Source organism: Trachypithecus francoisi, unplaced genomic scaffold, assembly GCF_009764315.1.
Source record: "Trachypithecus francoisi isolate TF-2019V2 unplaced genomic scaffold, Tfra_2.0 Lachesis_group21, whole genome shotgun sequence".
Lineage (NCBI taxonomy): Eukaryota > Metazoa > Chordata > Mammalia > Primates > Cercopithecidae > Trachypithecus > Trachypithecus francoisi.
This window is the reverse complement of record NW_022681467.1, coordinates 54,767,013-54,786,727: the sequence shown is the minus strand read 5'-3', so window position 1 is coordinate 54,786,727 and position 19,715 is coordinate 54,767,013. Positions and strand designations below refer to the sequence as shown.

General features: G+C 44.8%; 1 long non-coding RNA gene across 1 annotated transcript in view; it reads left to right on the top strand.

Annotated features, from left to right (window-relative positions):
- The first annotated feature begins 7,837 nt into the window (after nt 1–7,837).
- The window catches only part of LOC117069003, a 32,071-nt gene continuing 20,193 nt past the window's right edge, over nt 7,838–19,715 (top strand). Inside the window, exon 1 of the long non-coding RNA XR_004431338.1 lies at nt 7,838–8,034. This is a non-coding gene — a long non-coding RNA (uncharacterized LOC117069003). The remainder of the gene's footprint in view (nt 8,035–19,715) is intronic.

The following is a 19,715-nucleotide window of genomic DNA, read 5'->3' as shown; positions in this document are numbered from 1 at the left end:
CTATAAGGAAAAAAAAGAAAGGTAATGCCCATGTCAGTAAGGAAAGAGTATTAGAGAAAAGAGCTCCAGGCCGGGCGCGGTGGCTCAAGCCTGTAATCCCAGCACTTTGGGAGGCCGAGACGGGCGGATCACGAGGTCAGGAGATCGAGACCATCCTGGCTAACATGGTGAAACCCCGTCTCTACAAAAAAATACAAAAAAAACTAGCCGGGCGACATGGCGGCGCCTGTAGTCCCAGCTGCTTGGGAGGCTGAGGCAGGAGAATGGCGTAAACCCAGGAGGCGGAGCTTGCAGTGAGCTGAGACCCGGCCACTGCACTCCAGCCTGGGCGGCAGAGCAAGACTCCGTCTCAAAAAAAAAAAAAAAAAGAAAAAAAAAAAAAAAAAAAAGAAAAAAGAGCTCCAGATACTGATAATAGTGACTATTATGGAGAACTTATAAGGGAACATGTCTTCATTTATTCAACAAATATTTATTGAGTGTCCCCTAAGTGCCCAGCACTACGCTGCTCCCTGGAGCTCAGTGAACAAATTGGATGTGATCCTTGCCCTGGTAGAGCCTGCATTCTGTTGAAGGAGCTGAGTGGGTGGGGAGGGGGTGGGAGGAACAAATGAAATAAGGACAGGTGATCAGTGCTAGTATTCTGTGGTAATAGGAGAGATCTTCTTGGGGAGATCAGAGATGGCCGCTGAGAAACTTACATTTGAACTGAGAGTCATGTCATGAAGGGGCCAAGCAAGCTAAGACCCAGGCTAGAGCATTTCCAGAGAGCAGAACTGCCAGGGCAAAGGCCAGGCATGCATACTTGGAAAAGAAAGGCCACTGAGACCGGCACCTGGCAGGCCAAGGAGAAATCTAGATGAGGTGGGCAAGGCAGGGAGGGCCAGATCTTGGGAGGAAGTTAGGTCTGTATTAACTGAGGGCCATCTCTAAGGATTGAATGTAATAAGATATGCCAAGCACTGAGCAGAGAGCTTGCACATGGTAGATGTTCAACAAGTATGCATCATTATGAGGAACGTGAAACGTTTGGTTTTTTTTTTTTTTGGTTTGCTTGCTCTGAGTGGGTGAAAGGACATATCTGAGTTTTCAAAGGCATTTCTCCTAGCTGAGGGGGCCTTACAGAAGGAAGTGAGAAGGTGAGAATGTAAATTAAGAGGCTCCAGTGAGCATTAACGCAGCCTGAGAAGGAGCTGCGGCTAACTGCTGTGAAGTTGGTGTCAAGTCCAGAGGATACAACAGCCTTGGAGGTGGGAGATAGGGGCCAGGAGCAGGGGCAGGGAAAATGCTGCTGTGACCCCCAGCTTGTGTGCCTGGGGATGGCCCACGGCTGAGACAGAGAACCCAGGAGGAGGGCAGGTTTCTGCAATGGGATGATAATGAGTTCAGACTGGGTTGTGCTGAGTTAGAGGTGCCAGCAGGACACCCCTGCTGAGATGTCTTGCAGGTGGTTGGAGATGGAAGTCTGCAGCTCCAATTCAAAGGATCCAGCTCCAGCTTGTAGTCACAAGATTAAAGTGTATTAAGTTAATGAGTGCCCCTGCTGTTGGCTTGCTTCAGGGTTCGTTTTCACTTGCTCTCTCAAAATGTTGGAAAGAATATATGGCTGTTAAACTCCTACTACCTCTCCTCTTAGATTTTTTTAAAAATAGTGCCGGAATTGAAAGCAGACCAATTAATGTATGTATAACTAATTGTGCCTACAGAATTGGGGATTATTCAACTCACTTCTCCTTCAACCAAAAGGTTGGTTAATCCATTTATTGTTAAATGGATTAACAAACAACCCATAATGAAAGCATTACATTCAGTCTATAAGTCGCAATGATTTAAAAGTAATTGGGTCGGCTGGGTGCAGTGGCTCAGGCCTGTAATTCCAGCACTTTGGGAGGCTGAGGCGGGCGGATCACAAGGTCAGGAGATAGAGACCCTCCTGGCTAACATGGTGAAACCCGTCTCTACTAAACACAAACAAAAAAATTAGCCAGGTGTGGTGGTGGTGGGTGCCTGTAGTCCCAGCTACTCTGGAGGCTGAGACGGGAGAATGGCGTGAACCTGGGAGATGGAGCTTGCAGTGAGCCAAGATCGTGCCACTGCACTCCAGCCTGGGTGACAGAGCAAGACTCTGTCTCAAAAAAAAAAAAATAGTAGTTGGATCTATAGGTCTTGCCTCCTGAGATATTGTGGATCTGTTGTTTCTTCCAAAGCTTTGTCTAGATTGTCCAAATTAGCTTGCATTGCTTAAATACTCCTGAAGTCATTTAAGTTCTCAAGTCATTTTCCTGTTTAAGAAGAATTCCGGGCCAGGTGTGGTGGCTCACGCCTGGAATCCCAGCACTTTGGGAGGCCAACGCAGGCGGATCACTTGAGGTCAGGAGTTTGAGACCAGCCTGGCCAACATGGTGAAACCCCGTCTCTATTAAAAATACAAAAATTAGCCATGTGTGGTGGCGGGTGCCTGTAGTCCCAGCTACTTGGGAGGCTGAGGCAGGAGAATCGCTTGAACTTGGGAGGCAGATGTTGCAGTGAAGTGAGATTACACCACTGCACTGCAGCCTCGGCGACAGAGCAAGACTCTGTCCCCCTGCCCCCCTGCCCCCCAAAAAAAAGAAGAAAAGAAGAAGGAGAAGGAGAAAGAAGAAGAAGAGGAAGAAGAAGAAGAAGAAGAAGAAGAAGAAGAAGAGGAGGAGGAGGAGGAGGAGGAGGAGGAGGAGGGAGAAGAAGAAGAATTCTGTTGGAGAATTTTTATGAAAATTAGAAGTTGGTTTCACTTAATCCATTGAAGAAATACTGAGTGCCTACTAGGTGTCATGTGCTGGGATACAGCTGAATCAGAGACACAGTTCATCTGGTGCTAATGGCAGAAAAGGAGAAAAGAGAAGCTGTCTCTGATAATTTTTAACAAATGCAGCAACCTCAAAAAGAGGCCAAGAAGTCCTTTCCAGGGAAATTACGTTTAAACTGAGACTTGTGACTTGAATCTGGAGGACAAACAGAATAGGGTACAGTGGAGAAAATCAGAAATGACAGTAAAGAAAATGTCTGGAGTGCAGACATCAAAAGGAGAGAGAGAGACAGTAAGGGGAGAGAGCAAGGCCAGGCCAGAGAGAGGAGGGGGGGAGAGAGAGAGAGAGAGAGGCCAGGCCAGAGAGAGAGAGAGAAAGTGAGAGAGAGAGAGAGAGAGGCCAGGCCAGAGAGAGAGTAAGGGAGAGAGAGAGGGGCCAGGCGAGACAGAGAGAGAGAGTAAGGGGGAGAGAGAGAATAAGGGAGACAGAGGAGCCAGGCCAGAGAGAGAAAGAGAAGCCAAGCCAGAGAGAGAGCAAGGGGCGGGGGGGAGAGAGAGGGAGAGAGAGAGAGACCAGGCCAGAGAGAGAGAGAGAAAGTAAGGGGGAGAGAGAGGGACCAGGCTAGAGAGAAAGAGAAAGTAAAGGGGAGAGAGAGAGGCCAGGGTTGGGGGAGGAGGGCAGACCAGAGAGAGAGAGTAAGGCAGAGAGAGAGAAAGGCCGGTCCAGAGAGAGAGAGAGAGAGGGAGAGAGAAGCCAGGCCAGAGAGGTAGACAGGAGCCAGATGGCCTAGAAACTTAGTTTAGACTTCATCTCCAGGCAATGGGTAGCCTGAGAAGGCTTTTAAATACAAGAGTGACATGATCAGAAATGGGTTTGCAGCTCTTTCAGGCTACCCTATGGAGAAAAGATCTGAGGGGAACCTGGGAGACCAGTTAGGATGCTATTGATGAGACGTCCAGATGAGACTTTATGGTAACTGAGATGAAGGCAGGCATGAGGATGAAGTGAACACATTTCGTGGAAACTTAGAAGGTCAGATAGATCGCAGTTTGAAAGGTCTTACCCAATGAGTGTAATAATGAACACCCCAATCCTTAAATCTTTCCTCTTCTATTCATGTTTCAATCCACTCCTCTCTGTCTTCTGTCTCTTTCATGCCAATGCCATCATTTCTTCCATATCCAAAGAGCACTTCTCTGTTTTCATTCGATTTGATTTCTCGACAGTTATCGACACCAATGATAGCTCTGACCCTCTTGAAATACAGAGCTATTCTTCCTCTGTATCTGCAGTACAATACTCCTGGATTTACTTCCACCCCATCACTTGTTTCTTCTTGGACTTCCTTCTTGTTGTCCTTCTGCTTATTCTCTAGATATTGCAGTTCCTCAGGACTCAGACCTGGATCTCTTCTCTACTTCCACTCTCTTCCTAAGAGATCTTATTTAGCCCACGTCTTTAAAACCATCTATGTGCTGAGAATTCTCAAATTTATCTCCAGCTCTCATGTCTTCCCTGATTTCTAGACTTGTGTCTTTAACTAATCTAACTGCCTCTTAACCTCATCTTTGGGTTTTCCATGGGCATCTCAAACATCTCCACGAGCAACCCAAATGTCATCTTTCTTCTGTTTTCTCCTCTCGGGACATGGGGCCACCAGGTCCTTAGTTACCAATACCAGACACCTGAAAACCATTTGTAACTTCTGTTCCCCCATGACTTCTATTCAACCCAAGGCAAATTCTGCATCAGATCCACTTGAAAAATCTACTTCAAATCTATCCGCTTGTCTCCATCATTATGCCACTGTCTTAGTTCAGGCTCTGACCAGCTCTCACCTGGGTGGCTGCAATAGCCACAGACTGATCTGACTCATCTTTCTTTTCTCTGTTACAGTCCATTCTCCAAACAGCAGTGTGATGGTTTACAAAATATATCCACAACTTTTTTTATACTCCTGTCTTCAAGAGGCGGAGCTTAATGTCCTCCCTCTTGAGTGTGAGCTGAACTTAGTGACTCACCTCTAATGAATAGAATAAGGCAGTGACGGTGGGGGACTTCATGGACCAGGTCATAAAAAGACACTGGGACTTCCATTTTGGCCACACTGTCTCAGATCACTCACTTTGGAGGAGGCCAGATGCCACACTGAGAGCAGCCCCATGGAGAAATCCATGGTGAGGAACTGAGGGCTCCTACAGCAGCTAAGTAGGTGGGCTCGGAGGTGGATTCTCCACTTTCAGTCAAGTCCCAGCTGACATACTGCTTGCAACTTCATGAGAGACCCTGAGTCAGAACCATCCAGCTAAACTGCTTGTAAATTTCCTACAGAAACTATGACATAATAAATGTGTGTTGTTGTAAGTATATCAATTTGGGGTAAGTTTTTGTGCAGCAATAATTAACTAATGTGAATGTCTAAAGCAGTCTTTTAAAACACAGTTTATGTCCCTCCACTGCTTAATACATCTCAGTGGCCTCTCATTTCATCTGGAAAAAATAAAAATAAATACCAACAAACCATTTTCTCATGTCTGACATGACAACAGAGTGAGGTCAACAAATCTTGCCCCTTAAATGCCACAATGATACTGGACAAAACTGTCAAAAATAACCATTGCAGCCTCTGGAAATAATAGACCAAAGGCATACAGCAAACGGAGAAGCATTTATTCATTAAAATTACTAAACTTTAAGTAAAAACAGTGTGAATCTGTGACATTTTGGTCTGTGTATTTTCTTATTCTTGAAGCAACAAGGGAAATGTGATTAATGACTTGACTGCTTATCAGGAAAAACTGGAAGCCAAAGGTAGTGGAAGGACGTATTCCAAATGCTAGAATAGAGCAAACTGTCAACCAAAAATTTTATATCCAGCAATATCAAAATAAAGGTAAAATAAATACATTCCCAGATAAAGACTGAAAGCATTTGTTGCTAATGACCTGCCTTACAAGAAATACTAAAGGAAATTCTTCAAGCTGAGAGTTACTCTAGATAGTAACTTCAATTCACAAGAGATGAAGAATATCAGAAATATCAGGTAAATATTAAAGTCTATAAAGACACTCGTTCTTCTCTTGTCTTTTAAAAATATGTAATATTAAATATAGCATCATCATAACACTGTACAGTTGCATTTATAATAGCAAAAGGATGAGGGGAAGTGAGACGTTGGAGCGAGGGTTCTTTTTTTTTTTTTGAGACAGAGTTTTACTCTTTTGCCCAAGCTAGAATGAAGAGGCATGATCTTGGCTCACTGCAACCTCCGCCGTTCACTTGAACCATTGTTCAAGTGATTCTCCTGCCTCAGCCTTCCCAGTAGCTAGGATTACAGTCACCCACCACCACGCCCGGCTAATTTTAATATTTTTAGTAGAGATAGTGTTTCACCATGTTGGCCAGGCTGGTCTCGAACTCCTCACCTCAGGTGATCTGCCCACCTCGGCCTCCGAAAGTGCTGGGATTACAGGTGTGAGTCACTGCACCTGACCGAGGTTTCTATATTTTACTGAAATTAAGTAAATTTGGGCCGGGTGCGGTGGCTCATGCCTGTAATCCCAGTACTTTGGGAGGCCAAGACAGGTGGATCACGAGGTCAAGAGATCGAGACCATCCTGGCCAACATGGTGAAACCCCAGCTCTACTAAAAATACAAAATTAGCTGGATGTGGTGGCACGTGACTGTATTCCCAGCTACTTGGGAGGCTGAGGCAGGAGAATCGCTTGAACCCGGGAGGCAGAGGTTGCAGTGAGCCAAGATTGTGCCACTGCACTCCAACCTGGTGAAAGAGCAAGACTCCATCTCAAAAACAAAAAAAAGCAAATTTGACAGACTGTGCTAAATTAAGATGTGAATTGTAATCCCTAGAGCAATCACTGATGAAAAAACTAAAAAACAAAAAGTGAAAAAGAAATCAATAGATAAATCCATGTAGTTCATGAAAACACATTTTTTTTTTTTTTTGAGACGGAGTCTCGCTCTGCCGCCCAGGCTGGAGTGCTGTGGCCAGATCTCAGCTCACTGCAAGCTCCGCCTCCCGGGTTCACGCTGTTCTCCTGCCTCAGCCTCCCGAGTAGCTGGGACTACAGGCGTCCGCCACCTCGCCCGGCTAATTTTTTGTATTTTTTAGTAGAGACGGGGTTTCACCGTGTTAGCCAGGATGGTCTCGATCTCCTGACCTCGTGATCCGCCCGTCTCAGCCTCCCAAAGTGCTGGGATTACAGGCTTGAGCCACCGCGCCCGGCATGAAAACACATTTAACATAAAATAACGCAGTAAAGCAGACCTGAAGAGACAGGAGACAAATATAAAACGAATAGCAAAATGGCAGCATAAATCCACCCATATCTGGAATTTTATTAAATGTGAATAGACTAAATACCTCAAAAGACAGAGATAGTCATACTGGATGAAAAAGCAAGACCCCACCCATATGCTGTCTATAATAGAAACATCATAGATTTAAAGACACAAATAGGTGGAAAGCAAAAGGATGGAAAAAATTATACCTTGCAAACAGTAACCGTAAGAGAGTTGAAGTTTCTATATCAATATCAGACAAAATAGAATATAAGACTTTTTTTCCTACTTCTTCTTCTTCTTTTTTTTTTTTTTTTTGGAGACAGAATCTCACTCTGTTGCCCAGGCTGGAGTGTAGTGGCACAATCTTGGCTCACCACAACCTCCACCTTCCAGATTCAAGCAATTCTCCTGCCTCAGCCTCCCGAGTAGCTGAGACTACAGGTGCGTGCCGCCACGCCTGGCTAATTTTTTCGTATTTTTAGTAGAGATGAGATTTCACTGGGTTGCCCAGTCTAGTCTTGAACTCCTGAGCTCAGGCAGTCTGTCGTTCTCAGCCTCCCAAAGTGCTAGGATTACAGGCATGAGCCACTGCGCCCAGCCTTTCTTCTTCTTTATTATTATTATTATTTAGAGATGGAGTCTTGCTCTGTTGCCCAGGCTAGAATGCAGTGGCACCGTCATAGCTCACTGCAACCTTGAACTCCTGGACTCAAATGATCCTCCTGTCTCTGAGTAGGTGGGACTACAGGTGCATGTCACCACACCCGGCAAAAATCTCTACATTTTGAGAAGGTTTACCCACTTGAAGACGAATTTGCAGCATCGCTTGGGGAACATCTGAATGAAGCTGTCCCTGAACCATGAAGCTGCTACCAGAGTGGATAGCAGAGCAAATCCCTCACCAGTGGCTGGGAGCACCGTGACTGGGCAGAACAACATCAGGTAGTTCAATTTCAAAGTTACTCCAGGGGCAGGAGGGAGGAATAGGAAAGGAGGGAAGCCAGTACAAGGGTGCTGTGCTGAGGTGGTTATGACTGTGGACCATATTCTTGCAGGACCTTTGGTGGAATCATCTAAAATATGCCTCAAAATTGCTCACTTAAGGACACAGGGGGACACGTTTACCTCCCCCTGGCTTTTTTTCCTCTATTGGTCAAGGACCACCCTAGGAGGCATTATCTTCCCCACTCTTCCAGGCTGCCCAGATGCAAGTATCTTGCAGATTTCTGCAATCGTCACATATGACAGTGTCCTAGGAGTCCTGGGACAGGAAAGAAAAAGTAAGAGGTACAGCGGATGCAGGAGCAGCCAAGTCTCACCTGAGCAAAGTTGGCAGCTGTAGTAGTGCCTGGAGGGAATGGTGAGTCGAGAACAGGTGAGCTGGTGACATGAGGTGTCCAATTAATCACCTTTGGAGCATATAAGGGTGTCAGACTGTTATTTTCATTTATTTATTTATTTTTATTTTTATTTTTATTTTTTTGAGAAGGAGTCTCATTCTGTCACCCAGGCTGGAGTGCAGTGGCACAATCTCGGCTCACTGCAACCTCTACCTTCCAGGTTCAAGCAACTCTCCTGCCTCAGCCTCCCGAGTAGCTGGGACTATAGGTACCTGCCACCACACCTGGCTAATTTTTTTGTATTTTTAGTAGAGTCGGGGTTTCATCGTGTTAGCCAGGATGGTCTCGATCTCCTGACCTCGTGATCTACCCACCTTGGCCTCCCAAAGTGCTGGGATTATAGGCATGAGCCACCGCGCCCAGCCTATTTATTTATTTTTGAGACAGATTCTCACTCTTTCACCCAGGGTGAGTGCAGTGGTGTGATCATGGCTCACAGCATCCTTGATCTCCCAGGCTCAAGCAATCCTCATACCTCAGCACCCCCAAGTACCTAGAACTACAGCCATGTATACCACCATGCCTAGCTAATTTTTGTATTTTTTGTAGAGATAGGGTTTTGCCATGTTGCCCAGGCTGGTCTTGAACTCCTGGATGCAAGCAATTTTCCTGCCTCAGCCTTCCAAAGTGCTGGGAATACAGGCATGAGCCCAGCCTCAAACCATCATTCTGAAATTGAGAATTAAAAGAAAAGAATCCCACCTCTCTTGTCCAAGTTATCCTATACTTTAAGGCAACCAGATAGTGGATGAGGAAAAGTTCTCTTCTTTTTAGACAGAAGTTGGCAAACTATGGCCCATGGACCAAATCTGGTTTGCAGCCTGTTTTTGTAATGCCTACTGTCAAGGAAGATTTTCACATTTTTAAAGGACAATAAAAAAAGAAGAAGATTCGACAGACTATATGTGGTTCATCAGGCCTAAAATATTTACTGTCTAGCCCTTTAGAGAAAAGGTGAGCCAACTCACTTTAGAAAGAATTCTAGCTAATAAGTTAAGAAGGAATGATAGATGGATAATGGATACTGAAGAAGAAATGGATCCCAGCAATGGTGATCAATATCTGCCAAAGCCCTCAGGCAGAAACCTGATGGGAAGCCCTAAAATCATGGCCATATGAGACACCTGAAACCTTTCTCCAGGCTCAGGAAAAGAGACGCCAGCAGGCTCGCTGTCTCCCATCTTGATGCTGAGGGAGCACGCGCCACCTGTGAGGTAGCTCACCTGCACACCCCAGCGTGGGAAAGGAGGCCTCTAGATCTAGCTGCCAATGAGGTCAGACAGAGGATCCTGTGGAAAGACCCTGCAGAGATGCCACACAAGGCCTGGAATGCGGGGACCTCTAGATGGCACATGGCTCAGTTTCTTGGAAAAATAAATAAATAAATAAAAGCTACAAGGAGGACAAAAGAGGAGGAATTTGTAGATTGAAGGTGTCTGCAGAGACACAGCCATAAAATGCAGTGAATGAAGCTTGTTTGGATCCTGATTTGAAGGCAATTTTTCAAGTTTTTTTCTTTGTTCTTTTTATTGAGGTAAAATATACATATGTAATTTGCTGTCTTTATCTTTGTTTGTTTGTTTTTTGAGACGGAGTCTCCCTCTGTAGCCCAGGCTGGAGTGCAGTGGCTTGATCTCGGCTCACTGCAAGCTCTGCCTCCCGGGTTCATGCCATTCTCCTGCCTCAGCCTCCCGAGTACCTGGGACTACAGGCGCCCGCCACCACGCCTGGATAATTTTTTGTATTTTTAGTAGAGACAGGGTTTCACCGTGTTAGCCAGGATGGTCTCCATCTCCTGACCTCGTGATCTGCCCGCCTTGGCCTACCAAAGTGCTGGGATTACAGGCGTAAGCCACCGCGCCTGTTCCTCTTTATCATTTTTAAATTTTTTTTGCTCTTATTCCTTTTTATTAACCCAAATAAAAAATGGTCAGTACCTCTTTACCATATTTAAGTGTGCAGTTCGGTGGTTATAAATATATTTATATTCTTTTTTTCCCCTTTATTCCTCCCTCCCTGCTCCCCTTCCAGCCTCTGGTAACCAACATTCTACTCTCTTTCCATGAGAGCTGTGTTTTTAGCTCCCACGTATGAGTGAGAATATGTGACATGTGTCTTTCTGTGCTTATTTCACTTTACAGAACAGCCTCCACTTCCATCCATGTTGCTGCAAGTGACAGGATCTTTTTTTTTTTTTTTCTCTCAATCTGCTGCCCAGGCTGGAGTGCAGTGGTGCAATCATGGCTCCTTACAGCCTTGAACACCCAGGTTTAAGCAATCCTCCCTTCAGCCTCCAGAGTAGCCGAGACTGCAGGCACATACCATCATGCCTGCCTTTTTTTTTTTTTTTTTTTTTTTTTTTCAGTAGAGATGAGGTCTCCCTATGTTGTCCAGACTGGTCTTGAACTCTTGCCCCAAGAGATCCTCCTGCCTCTGCCTCCCAAAGTGCTGGAATTACAAGTGTGAGCCGCCGCTTCTGGCTTTTTCTTAATGGCTGAATAATATTCCATTGTGTATATGTACTCCTTTCTCTTTATTCATCTGTTGATGAGCCCTTCAGTTGATTCCGTATCTTGGCTATCATGAGTAGTGCTGCAATAAACATGGGAGCATAGATGTCGCTTTGATGTATTGATTTCCTTTCCTTTGAATATATACACAATAGTGGAATTGCTGGATCACTTGATAGTTTTATTTGTAGGTTTCTGAGGAAGCTTTATACTGTCCCCCGTAGGGGCTATACCAGTTGACATTCATATCAACAGTGTATGAGGAAGGGTTCCCCTTTCTCCACATCCTTACCAGCATCTGTTACTGTTTGTTTCTTTTGACACAAGCCATTTTAAGTGGGGTGAAATGATACTGCATTGTGGTTTTGATTTGCATTGGCATTTGATTAGTGATATTGAACATTTTTCATATACCTGTTAGCCACTTGTATGGCTTCTTTTGAGAAATGTCTATTCCAGTCTTTTGCCCATTTTAAAATCAGATTATTTGTGGGTTTTTTATTTTCTTTTTTTCTGTTGTTTAAGCTTCTTATATATTCTGATTATAAATCTCTTGTCAAATGGGTAGTTTGCAAATATTTCCTGCCATTCTGTGAGTTGTCTCTTCATTTGGTTGATCGTTTCCTTTGCTGTTTAGCTTGATGTAATCCCATCTGTCTATTTTGATTTGCTTTTGTTGTTGGTACTTGTGAGGTCTTACACAAAAAAATCTTTGCTTGCCCACGGCCAATGTCTTGGAGCATTTTCCAAATGTTCTGTTTTAGTAGTTTCATAATTTCAGGTGTTACATTCAAATCTTAATCCATTTTGATTTGATTTTTGTGTATGGTGAGTGATAGGGTTTCATTTCATTCTTCTGCGTATAGTTTATCCAGTTTTTCCACCAACATTTGTTGAAAAGACTATCCTTTTTCCATTGTATGTTCTTCGTACCTTTGTCAAAGATGAATTGGATGTGAATGTGTGGATTTATATCTGAGTTCTCTATTCTGTTCTATTGGTATATTTGTCTGTTTTTATGCCAGTACCATGCTGTTTTGGTTACTATAGCTTTGTAATATATTTTGAAGTTGGTAGTGTAATGCCTCCAACTTTGTTCTTTTTGCTTAGGATTGCTTTGGCTATACTGAGTCCATTGTGGTTCTATATAAATTTTAGGATTTTTTTCTATTTCTGTGAATGTCATTGCTATTTTTGATAGGGATTGCATTGAATCTGTAAATAGCTTTGGATAGTATTGTCATTTTAATACTATTAATTCTTTCAATCCATGAGCATGGAATAACTTTTCACTTTTTTGTATGTCCTTTTCTATTTTTTTCATCAGAGTTTTATAGTTTTCCTTGTATAGACCTTTCACTTCTTTGGTTAGATTGATTCCTAGATATTTAATATTCTTTGTAGTTTTTATAAATGGGATTGCTTTCCTGATTTTTTTAACAGATTATTCGCTATTGACATATATAAGTGCTGCTGACTTTTGTATGTTGATTTTGTATGCTGCAAATTTACCAAATTCGTTTATCAGTTCTAACATTTTTTTGGTGAAATCTTTGAGTTATTCTAGGTATAAGGTCATGTTTGTGAACGAGGCTAACTTGACTTCTTCCTTTCCAATCTGGATGCCCTTTACTTCTTTCTCTTGCCCAATTGCTCTGGTCCAGTTTTTCAATTTTTAAGACAATTAAAGAAATGTGAACACTGGTTGACTATGCTCATGGTATTAAGGAGTGTTTGCTAATTTTTTTAGCATGATATTGGCATTATGATTAAGTTTTGGCTTTTTTTTTTTGAGACGGAGTTTGGCTCTGTCGCCCAGGCCAGAGTGCAGTCACGCAATCTCGGCTCACTGCAAGCTCCGCCTCCCAGATTCAAGCAACTCTCCTGCCTCAGCCTCCTGAGCAGCTGGGACTACAGGCGCCTGCCACCACGCCAGGCTAATTTTTTGTATTTTTAGCAGAGACGGGGTTTCACCATGTTAGCCAAGATGATCTCGATCTCCTGACCTGATGATCCGCCCGCCTCGGCCTCCCAAAGTTCTGGGATGACAGGCGTGAGCCACCGCGCCCGGCCATGATTAAGTTTTTAAAACTCCTTATGATATGTCAGAAGTATTTCAGAGGAAGTGACAGAATATTTGAGATTTGCTTTAAAATAAATAATCCAGTGGAGGGCGGTTGTACAGATGAAACATGATTGCCCGTTGGTTGATAATTGTTGAAAACCGGTGATGAGTACATCACTGGTTTAAAAGTACAATTTTTCTACTTTTTTTTTTATTATTTTTTTTTATGAGACGGAGTCTCGCTCTGTCGCCCAGGCTGGAGTGCAGTGGCCGGATCTCAGCTCACTGCAAGCTCCGCCTCCCGGGTTTATGCCATTCTCTCGCCTCAGCCTCCCGAGTAGCTGGGACTACAGGCTCCCGCCATCTCGCCCGGCTAATTTTTTGTATATATATATTTTTTTTAGTAGAGACGGGGTTTCACCGTGTTAGCCAGGATGGTCTCGATCTTCTGACCTCGTGATTCGCCCGTCTCGGCCTCCCAAAGTGCTGGGATTACAGGCTTGAGCCACCGCGCCTGGCCCTACTTTTGTTTTAAATATTTTGTCATATATATTTTTTCCTAACAAGTCCTCATGGAGGATTTTTCAAGCTCAAATTGGAGAAAGCTGCTTTTGCCTTCATTGTAGGGCTGGTCGGACATCAATCTGAAGGGCCTCCTGCCGTGCTTCCTGGCATGATGCATATGAGGTCCCAGGCGGAGAAGATGAGGGCATTCTATAGGGAGAAGCAAAAGGGAGCAGAGAAGAAGAGGGTCAGATGGTGTCCCGAGTCCCTGGGTCCTGGGTCCAGTCCTTCCAGAGGCCACCATGACTCTGCCCTTCCTGCTGAGGGGTGCTGGTTCATTGTCTCCTACTACCCTTTTTTCTGTTTCACTGCAGGTCATTTGAATTTCAAAACTCAGGCCGGGCGCGGTGGCTCAAACTTGTAATCCCAGCTCTTTGGGAGGCTAAGACGGACGGATCACGAGGTCAGGAGATGGAGACCATCCTGGCTAACACCGTGAAACCCCGTCTGTACTAAAAAAAAAAAAAAAAAAAAAAAAACTAGCCTGGCAAGGTGGTGGGCGCCTGTAGTCCCAGCTACTCGAAGTCTGAGGCAGGAGAATGGCGTAAACCCGGGAGGCGGAGCTTGCAGTGAGCTGAGATCCGGCCACTGCACTCCAGCCTGGGCGACAGAGCGAGACTCCGTCTCAAAAAAAAAAAAAAAAAAAAAAAAATTTCAAGACTCACCATTGAAAAAGGTCCTGACCATTACAGGGACCATCCTTTGCTCCAATCGGGTATGGCCTGGGAGTCAGGGTCACCTGGCAGAAAATAAGGCAGAAAGTAAGGCAATGTCTCTGGACGGGTGCCCTCAAGGGAGGTTTGAGCAAGGCGGCCCCTTACAGTTTCTGCACCTGGGTGTGGAGTACAGAGGCCCCTGTGGGGTAGGGGTGGATCACCCAGCTCCTGCCTTCCCTGAGAACTGCCTGTCTCCCAATCCTTTCTAAAGGGACAGTGCCAGCTTCTGTGTCAGCATTCCATGCCCTGATCTCACCTGGCCATGGCAGATTGGACTGGGGTGGACCCTTGCCCCAAGGCTGGGCAATTAAGTTCTCTTTCCTAGATGTTGAAACTGGGACCAGAGACTGTATATAGTTCAGAGATGTTGGTGGCTGCAGCAGAGAGGGGGTGCAGGGCTGGAGCTGGGGAGTCAGACAGGGCTGAGCTGCAGGGCTGAGGAGTTATGTAGTTCCTGAGAGACACCACGGTACACTCTTCTGACTTACTAGGTACTGATTCTTCATGAGTGACTGCATTTTTGACCATCGTTGCCACGAAGTTCCCATTCCTTTGTCCTTCCAATTCTTTTTTCTGCTTGACCTAGCTTGAATGAGTGAGCAAATGTATCCTAAGATTCTAAGAAACTCTTAGAATAATCTCACTTGTGTCATTTTCAGTTATTTCTCTCTTTGTAATATAATTTCAATGTCTCTTACCTTTATATTCAGCTTTATTGGTGGAAATTAATTATTAATAATTCCATTCTGTGTTACATTTACCTAATCCTATTGATAAATACTACTGAGTGGCTTGGGGACTCCTTTAAATGAAATTTGCAATTTGTCACTTCCTTGCCGGGTTGGTAAGGAAATTTGCATTCAAGAACTAGGCTGGGCGTGGTGGCTCACATCTGTAATCCCAGCACTTTGGGAGGCGAGGCAGGTGGATTACCTGAGGTCAGGAGTTCAAGACCAGCTTGGCCAACATGGTGAAACCCTGTCTCTACTAAAAATACAAAAATTAGCCAGATGTGGTGGCACGCATCTGTAATCTCAGCTACTTGGGAGGTTGAGGCAGGAGATCTTCTTGAACCCGGGAGGTGGAGGTTGCAGTGAGCTGAGATTGCACCATTGCACTCCAGCCTGGGCGACAGCAAAACTATCTCAAAAAAAAAAAAAAAAAAAAAAAAGCCAGGCTCAGTGGCTCATGCCCGTAATCCCAGCACTTTGGGAGGACGAGGCAGGTAGATCACTTGAGGTCAGGAGTTCAAGACCAGCCTGGCTAACATGATGAAACCCTGTCTCTACTAAAAGTACAAAAAATTAGCTGGGTGTCATGTCATGCGCCTGTAATCCCAGCTACTCGGGAGGCTGAGGCAGGAGAATCGCTTGAACCTGGGAGGTGGAGGATGCAGTGAGCTGAGATCGCACCACTGCACTCCAGCCTGGGTGACAGAGTGAGACCCTGTCAAAAAAAAAAAAAACAGTAACCTAAGAAAATAGAGAATTTTGGCTCACGCCTGTAATCCCAGCACTTTGGGAGGCCAAGGTGGGCGGATCATGAGGTCAAGAGATCAAGACCATCCTGTCTAACACAGTGAAACCCCGTCTCTACTAAAAAAAATACAAAAAAATTAGCTGGGCGTGGTGGCGGGCGCCTGTAGTCCCAGCTACTTGGGAGGCTGAGGCCGGAGAATGGCGTGAACCTGGGAGGTGGAGCTTGCAGTGAGCCAAGATTGCGCCACTACACTCCAGCCTGGGTGACAGAGTGAGACTCTGTCTCAAAAAAAAAAAAAAAAGAGGAAATAGAGGATTTATCATAAACTTCCTTTATGTGGAAACAAAGACAGGTGGGCAGGGAAAACAGCCACAGGCTGTGGAACGCTGTCAGGACTCTCCTCATTCCACACGTGCTGCTGTCTCCCTCTCTCAGCAGACTAATGTCCCGTACATTTCAGTTTACATAGCAGAAAGTATCAACAGTGCCTGTATTCAGCCCCACCATTCAATAAGTTATTCAGGTGAAGACTGAAAGCCAGTAGCACAGTGGCTCGCACCTATCGTCTTAGGTACTTGAGAGGCGGAGGCAGAGGTGAGTCAAGAGACTCACTTGAGTCTAGGAGCTCGAGGTTGCAGGGAGCTATGATTGGGCCACTGCGCTCTGGCCTGGGCGGTGGAGCAAGACCCTGTCTCTAAAAAACAAACAAACACCCATGCAATATTCTAGCTTCGCGTGCAATATCATGAGTTAGAGACTCTGATAACCTAACCTAGATGAGGGGTCTATTCCTGGATCAAGAAAATGTGGCCTTGGGGCAAGAGAGGGCTACCGAAGACACGAAATGGCTACTAGGGGCCCACCATTGTTACAGCGCTCTGATTGACGAGCTTGAATGCCGTGGATTGTGTCTCTTGGCAGAGCACATTGTAGCCACAGCCCTGCAGCTCAGCCGTGTCTGACTCCCCAGCTGCATCCCTGCACCACCTCTCTGCTGCAGCCACCGAAATTTCTGAACTACAGTCTCTGGTCCCAGTTTCAATACCTGGGAAAGAGAACGTAACTGCCCAGGCTTAGGGCAGGGATCCACCCCAGTCCAATCTGCCATGGCCAGGTGAGACCGAGGCATGGAACGCAGACACCGTCCCTTCACCTGGGGGACCAGGCAGTTCTCAGGGAAGGCAGAAGCTGGGGTGGTCCCTCCCCAGGGGCTCCCTGTGCTCAGCACCCAGGTGCAGAAACCGTCAGGGGCCACCTTGCCCAAACCTCCCTTCAGTATCTTGCAGTGACCCATCCAGAGATACTGCCTTGCTTTCTGTGACCCAGCTTCCAGGCCACACCTGATTGGAGCAAAGGAGGGTCCCTGTAATGGTCAGGACCTGATGACTTTGAGTGAAAAAGAACAAAAGGGCAGGTGGGAGGAAATGAACCAGTTCCTCTAAGCAGGACAGACAGAGTCACGGTGGCCTCTGGAAGGACTGCACCTAGGGACTCGGGACGCTGTGCATACACACACATACATATGTAAGCATATATAGAAGCATACATATAACCAAGTAAGTTGTTGGTATTATTATTTTGAAGAAAGTGCTATCTTTTAAATCAACTAAGAATAAGAAAAATAGAAATTGTGATTTTACATTGACTGATTTCTTCTCTGACGCTCTTCTTCTCCCTATGCAGATCCAAGACTCTGACTGTATCAATTTATTTTTCTCTAAAGAACTTCTTTTAACATTTTCTGCATGACAGGTCTACTGGCAAAAAATTTCCTCAATTTGTGTTTGTCTGAGAAACTCTTCATTTCTCCTTGACTTTTGAAGGACAGTTTCACAGGGTACAGAATTCTACATTGGAGAGTTTTTTCTCTCAACATTTTATATATTTCATTCCACTCTCTTCTTGCTTGCATGGTTTCTGAGAAGCTGGATGTAATTATTTGTAAGATTTATGAAGCAAAATTTTTTTCCTTTGACTTCTTTCAGATTTTTTCTTTATCTTTGATTTTCTGTAGTTTGAAAATGGTATGTCTAGGTGTGGGGCTTTTGTTGTTTTGTTTTTGTTTTGTTTTGTTTTGTTTTTTTTGCATGTATCCTATTTGGTGTTCTCTGAGTTTCTTGGGTCTGTGTTTTGGATCATGAGTTTGTAGAAATTCTCAGTCATTATTGTTCCAGTATTTCTTCTGTTCCTTTCTTTCCTTCTTCTTCTGGAATTACACTATGCATCTGTTACCCCTTTGCAGTTGCCCATTGTCCTTGGATATTTTGCTCTATTTTTTTTTAAGTCTTTTTTTCTATTTGCTTTTCATTTTTGGAGGTTTGTTTGTTTGTTTTTGAGATGGAGTTTCGCTCTTGTTGCCCAGGCTGGAGTGCAATAGCACAATCTTGGCTCACTGCAACCTCCACTTTCCAGGTTCAAACGATTCTCCTGCCTCAGCCTCTCGAGTGACTGGGATTACAGGCACCCGCCACCATGCCCAACTAATTTTGTATTTTTAGTAGAGATAGGGTTTCACCACGTTGGTCAGGCTGGTCTTGAACTCCTGACCTCAAACAATCCACCCACCTCAGCCTCCCAAAATGCTGGGATTACAGGAGTGAGCCACCACACCCGGTCTCATTTTTGGAGGCTTTTATTGAGATATCCTCAGGCTCAAAGATTCTTTCCTCAGTTGTGTCCAGTCTACTAATAAGACCATCAAAGGGATTCCTTTTTTCTATTACAGTGTTTTTGATCTCTAGCATTTCTTTTTGATTCTTTCATAGAATTTCTAACTCTCTGCTTACATTGTTTATCTGTCCTTGCATGAAGTATACTGTGTCCATTGGTGCCCTTAGCACATTAATCATGGTTCTTTTGGATTTCTGTTCTGATCATCCAATATCCTACCACATATGAGTCTGGTTTCAATGCTCACTCTGTGTCTTCAAACCATGTGTTTTTTTATTTGTTTTGTTTTGTTTTGTTTGCCTTTTAGTATATCTTGTAATTTTTTCTTGATTGCTGGACATGATGTACTAGATAAATGGAACTGTTGTAAATAGGCCTTTAGTAATGTGTTGGTAAGGTGTAGGGAGAGGAAAAGAATTCTGTAGTCCTATGACTAGGTCTCAGTCTCTCAATGAGCCTGTGTTCTGAGACTGTGAGTTTCACAAGTGCTTCTAAGTGCCCCTCTCCTCTTAGGTGGGAAAGAACAGCCAGACTGGGCTTGAGTTGGGGATTTCCCTTCTCCCGTGTGGAAGGCTGGGGCCACCTAGGTTTTGAGGTTTTTTTTTTTTGCCTGGGTCAGTTAGGTTCTGATAAAAGCCCAGCTGGTTAGGCTCTGGTTAGTTTCTCCTGTTGACAGACCTTGTTAAAGAGAGTAGAATGCCCTGGTATATTTCAAAATGGTTCCTTTTCCTGTCCCTCTGTCGGGAGCATGAGGGGATTTTTCTCTGACATTCCCTGTGAGGACCCAATAGCGCTCCTGGAGGTCAAACACAGAAGTGGCAGTGGAGGGGGGCGCCCTGATGACTGGGTCACCCTGGCGTTTTTCTCTCTTAGACTTGTTCGCATGGAGCCCCCAGCAATTCCTGACTGTCTGTTTGGCCTCTTTCCTTGCTTTTCTTTCTGTAGCGGACACCGTGGTGCTCCAGCCAGATTCTCTGAGAACCCCTGACCAACTTGGCACATGCATGTCTCAGCTTCTGAGGTCTCTGCTTCTAATGGCTTTCACTTGTGACTATCTTCAGTCCATCTTGGGTTACTGATGCCACCTCCCAAGAACTCCCCAAGGGCAGAGACGCTGGAAAGTTTCTGTGTCCTTGGGGCAGAGTTCTTAGCCAATGACTGACACGTGCAGGAGTATGAAAACCAACCTCAACGTAGGACCAACTCTGAAGTGTAATTT